At 45.3% G+C, this 6000-nt stretch overlaps 1 protein-coding gene across 7 annotated transcripts in view; it reads left to right on the top strand.

The window, feature by feature from the left end:
• LOC135093154 (uncharacterized) overlaps positions 1-6000 on the top strand; it is a 63023-nt gene that overhangs the window by 32513 nt on the left and 24510 nt on the right. The gene's annotated exons all lie outside the window — the stretch shown is intronic.

The raw sequence follows: 6000 nt of genomic DNA on the forward strand, positions 1-6000 counted from the left end.
ACAGGTGTACAGGGTCCCTTGTGACTCCTGCACTCTTTTCACAAATGGTCATAATACCAGATTACACTAATGAGGTCACCAATCTGTTTTGTCCACCCACAGACAAGAAAATAATACTATAACTACAACCAATTCCACCCACTGAGCAAGAATCACCAATCATGTCTAGAGAGAAACAATTATAATGAGCAATGATACATACCATGTCCCTCTCAGCATGGGCTAGCATGAACAAAACACTTCTGAAAATTATAGTGACCAAACTATGGGGCCTGGATGAACACCAATTACTTTATTGTCAAGAGCAACTCTTCTACTATTAACTAAGTGGGGCTCAAACTAAAAGAACAATTAGAACTAGGGTAAATTAATCAGGGAAAGAGAGTCTCTACCCACAGGGATTCTTATGGTAATCTCATGGCAGCAAGCAGCCACTCTTAATCGTACATCTGGCGTTCGTACTCTCGCTTTCTCTCCCTCTTCCTTCACTCTTCTCCCTCACATCTTCTTTTGTTCATGTTACATCACTTTATCTCATTGCATGCAACAATATATATGAGGTGTAGTCGAAAGGTATCCAACCTTTTGCCAAAAAACAAGTAACATTAAAAACTCACAATTTTGACTTAGTCTCCAAACTGTTCACCTTTGGAGTCTGTACACTTCTGCCAGCATTCCTGCCACTGCTGGAAACATTTCTGGAAATCACTTTTTGGGATGCTGTAGAGATGTGTTGTAGAATTTTGCTTAATGCCCTCTGTTGACTGAAATCTCTCCTTTGAGTGTATTTTTGAGTTTTGGAAATAGCCTAAAGTTACATGGAGCCAAGTCTGGGGAGTAGGAAGCCTGACAAACAAGTGGAGTGTTATGGTTGACAAGGAATGCTTGGACGATGTGGGCAGCATGAGTGGGCGCATTGCCATGGTAAAGTTGCCAGTTCTTTGCTGCCCACAGGTCAAGTAATTTTCGCTGCACAGCTTCACATAGGTGGTGAAGAACCTTCAGGTAGTATTCTTTGTTAACTGTCTGACCTTATGGTGGATATTTATGGTGCACAATGCCTCTGTAGTCTAAAAGCAAAGTCATCATCAGTTTAACACCATTCAACTGGTTGTACCACTCCTTTATTTGTGTTTTTTTCCATAGCATTATCTCCAAAGATCTTCTGAATCTTCTCAATAGTCTGGGGTGGCATATCACCAAGTTTTTGGCAGAATTTGATACAGTATCTTTTCTCAATGCGTTTGGTCATCTTGACTGTAAAAGAAAAATTGCACAGCACACTCTTCACATCTGTACTCAGTATGTCACTGCAGCTGACTATCTCCACCTACAGACATGAAAATTTTTGTGCATGCTCGGTCAGGACGTGGTACCACCACCTAATACCCATGCAGATTTTGCTCACACATAATTACTTTGTGCTAACCAATTCAAGGTTGGATATTTTTTGACTACACCCTGTACCACCAAAACCATGCCAATGGCTCCTGAGTCAACCCAACTCCAAAATGGCCAAACACCAGGCCACTACATGCGGCTAGCACCCATGCTGCCTTAACTGTGAATGGCACAACAAAGTGCAGCTCTAAACCTCTGTTCCCCTCTTTCTGCTGTCTGTTCACAATGCAGAGGGTATTTGATATACGAGCGAGATACATTCCAGAAGGCTGCTTTGTCGTTTTTGCTCGTAACTTGTCCCTGTAATTTTTCAGTACTTCCTCTCTCTCTCTCTCTCTCTCTCTCTCTCTCTCTCTCTCTCTCTCTCTCTCTCTCTCTCTCTCTCTCTCTCTCTCTCTCTCTCTCTCTCTCTCTCTCTCTCTCTCTCTCTCTCTCTCTCTCTCTCTCTCTCTCTCTCTCTCTCTCTCTCTCTCTCTCTCTCTCTCTCTCTCTCTCTCTCTCTCTCTCTCTCTCTCTCTCTCTCTCTCTCTCTCTCTCTCTCTCTCTCTCTCTCTCCTTCCTTTTCAGGTTATACACACCCTTATTGTTATAATTAATTAAGATAGCTGTTGGAAAACATAAGATAGGTTTGTTTGCCAATTTGTGGACATAGGAGTGAGTGTAGCCAAAGTCCAGCAGGTGTAGCCCTAAGTTATGAGATGCTCGCTTTCACTCTCTCTCTCATACATATTTTTTCCCTTTTCCTTCTCTTCTTCTCAGTATACACCCCTTTATTCATATAATTTATTAAGATGGCTGGCTGAAAGCATAAGGTAAGTATGTTTGCCTATTTGTGGACTTAATGTAATGGAGCAACACAGCCCTCCTAGCTCTCTGCCTCTCAGAGGCTTACTGGTGGAGGTTCTTATGCTATAGAATCTCAAGCCAGATTCACTGCAGTGCAGTACAATAAGTTTTTAAGTTAAATTTAAATTTTAAACTAGCATCTCAAAATAAACTGCTACAGGCCCTGTGTCCTGGGGCAGTGGGTGGTCCTTCACTATGCTGCTGCTCTGCATGGGTAGTGGTGAAGTGTCATACTAGGTAAATATGGCATGTAGCACCAAATTTTAACTTTTGAACAGCAAAGGGAACAATATTGAGAGCACACTTTTAATTTTGCGAGTAGCCTACTCATATATCTCAACATTCATAACTTGTTACTTCGTAACTTGGACATCCTCTGTACTGTTACTCTCAGCAACAGCTGCCTGACCCTCTACTTCCTTGCCATCCACTCTTGCCTTGGCAAGTAGTGGAGCAGCACATACATGAGAGGTAGAACCCTCCTTAATTTTTCTCACAGCTTCAGTAGCAGCTGCCAGCATGGATGGTTCACTACGTGAACAAACACCCACCATGTATGGTCCTGGCTGGGGAGCAGCCTGCTCCCTGTCTCCAACACACTCTGCAGGGGAGGAAACTCCCATCTCCCTAGCAGAGTTTGGAGTCTCCCTGCCCTCGACAGTGACCCCTAACATACCAGACATATCCACCTGGGTCCTGGACTTAGTACTGGTGCCCACAACCTCAACTCCAGGTGACAACTTTGCCTGAGTATCACCTCTGAGAGGCTCCACAGGGTAAGGCAAGTCATCAAACAAACAACCCAAAATCAACACTCTAGCCCCACCCTCGGCAACACACACCAAAGTCATATGCCTCTTACAGTGGCTCAGCGATTGTGCAGTCAACCCCAGCACACTGATTCAGACACAAGTCAAACTCTGACTCCCCTAGACCCTCACCAGCAACAGGACATGCCTTTGGGCACTCTGCTCCCACTGCAGCATCAACACAAACACTTTACTCCTCTTGTGGTGCCCCTGCCTTATTGCAGTCAATCCCAGGAGTCACAAATCCTGCAAGTACCCGACACTGGGGCACTCACCTTGTCTTAGGACAAGTAACATAATTAACAGGGTCAGCAACATCAGCAGCCTCCACATATGGGTCAGCATCCATGGATGGGGACTGCACCCAAACTCTTCCACCCGCCAGGTCATCCCCTAAAAGGAAATTGAACTTGGACACTAGCAGGTCCTCTGCCAATGCCACACGCTTCCACAGTCTCTAGCAGGCATGAAAGCCTCATCTCTGCCATAGTGAAGCTTTCCACAGCTTCAATTCCTCAGCACCACACAGGCTAGTTATGGGCAACTCGCCTCCCTGTAACATTCCTGCACAGTGACTGCTGTGTGGCCATGTCTCTCAAAACAGTAACTGAGTACTCAAACCCAGCAATTTCATCAATGTCCTTACACAAAAATGGATGGTGCCAGTCCAATCCAGACCTCACAGGGGACAGTTAGGTAACAACAGATGAGCAGGCAGTACTTCCTGCCTTTATACCCTCACAACCAAACACAGACCGAATCTCCTCACTCATAACACCTCGATCGTGTGATACAATCAAAGCCACCAGCTTCTGGGAGGTCTTAGAAGCTTGGGCTGTTACTAATTTTGGGCATTTAAATTTAAAGTGTGCAGTATTTTTGCAATAATGACACATAGGTTGCATGCTGTACCTGGGAGTGCTGTGTTGCATGCTTCCAGTCTGTCCCTGTCAAGGGTTGGTTGGAGACTTATTACCTACAGGGCTGACTTGCCCCAACTTATTTCCAAAGCCACTACTAAAATGTGGACTTCCAGACAAACCAGTGCCGGCTACACCTCCAGACATAACATCACTGGTGCTGGCCATGCCACCAGACCATCACCGGCCCTGCCAGACATACCCCTGATCCAACGTGGCACAGGCCAGTCCACCAATGTGAGCAGCTTCCACGTAGCTGCTTCCTTCATGGTCCTAAACCTTTTCTCCTGAAGCAGCAGTACTAACTCCATCTTGGCCACATTAACAAATTGCTCCATCACCATGAGCTCCTTCAACTCATGGCAGGAAGTGGCCTGCTCACTAGCAATCCACTTTTCAAATGTCTCCCCCAGGTGAACATACTCAAGGTAGGAGTCACTAGGCCTTTTCTTACCTCCACAGAACTGCATCCTATACGCCTCCAGCTGCAGCTCATAAGCTCTCAGGATGTCAGCTTTAAACTTATAATCCTCCAAATCTTCTACTGACATCCTCTCATAACATCCTCTCCTCCAGAGTCTTGCCCTTCATCATATTGGCAACAAGGCCAACCCATCTCTCTTGAGGCCAATCAGATTCTGAGGCCTTCTTCTCAAATCTCTGAAAACACTCTGTCACCTTCTAATCAAACTCTGGAATCAGCTTTAAACTCTGCACAGTCTGGCTTTCTGTGGTATTTTCTCCCATTTCTTCTCCTCTTCTCAAGCCATGAGGTGAATTAACTTCTATTTGAGTCTTCTACTCCGATATTCTGCTCTTCTCAGCCTGTTTCCTCTCATACATCTTTGCCTCCTTTTCTACCTCAAGTAACCTCATTTCCTTCTCCTGCTCAAGTAATCTCGCCTTCTCCTTGGCCCCAAGCCTCTTGGCTTCCCTCTCAGCTTCCAGCCTCCTGGCTTTTTCTAGCCTCCTCTATCTTCAATCTCCTCTCCTTAGCTTTCACTTTCAGCTCCAGTCTCCTCATCTCCAACTTGAATCTTAACTCCTCAGATATTCCTTCTGTCTGGGAAAATCCACCAACACTGTGGGCAGGGCTAACACATCTGTAGATGCTAGTTGTGGGACTATGTGTCCTCACACCAAATTATGTCAGATCTGCACTGCCACTTCCAGCAGAAACAGGAGACTCAAGTCATGAGTTACCTCAGCTACCAGCCTTGCCCTCCATGGCATAAACTGAGTGTAGGCAGATAAAGAACAAGGAAACAAACAAGCAATAGTTTCCCCCGTGGCTACAAAGGTTCCAGTGATCCCAGTGAGGTCACCAGTTTCTGTTATGACCACAAATTCCTGCCTCTCTTATGGGTTCCTCAAATTGAGCAAGCTTCCCCCAAGTCACCACCTACGTGACTTGGTGCAGGGCTTAATATGGGTTATAAGGTCCTCTTTAGACTCTTGCACCCTCTACACAGATGGTAATAACATCAGGTTACACAAGTTAGGTCACCAGCCTGTTTCATCTACCCACAGGCAAGAGAATATTACAACAACAACTGCCCAAACCACTCCAACAGCTGGGAAAGAATGAATAGCCACATTTTAGGAAGACAGTCACAACAAGGGACACACACTTAAAAGTATGAAGGTATAATACCTAGTTGGACAGCCACCCTTGAATAACAAAACCAACCAGCAAGGTATTTTATCTCCAGCTGAGTAGCTTTGTTTACTGTCTTCTGGACAGCAGGCCTGAACAGGGCCTGAGGATGGAGTAAAGTTTTACTACATGGCAACACACTTAAAATCCTCTGCAGTCAAACACTCTGCCAGAGCCTTGGCAAGCAGTAGCATTTAACAAAACATAGTGTACACAAACAAACTGCCCACAAAAACAAACACGAGGGTCGTCAGCCACTCACTGTCACTAGGTACGCACCTCACCAGCAGACAAAGAGTCATGTCTTAATATACACTGAGTGCCTTACAGGAAAGTGCACTCATAGGCAAACTGATGGAGACTCCTA

The sequence above is a fragment of the Scylla paramamosain genome, chromosome 42 (assembly GCF_035594125.1).
Source record: "Scylla paramamosain isolate STU-SP2022 chromosome 42, ASM3559412v1, whole genome shotgun sequence".
Taxonomy (NCBI): Eukaryota; Metazoa; Arthropoda; class Malacostraca; order Decapoda; family Portunidae; genus Scylla; species Scylla paramamosain.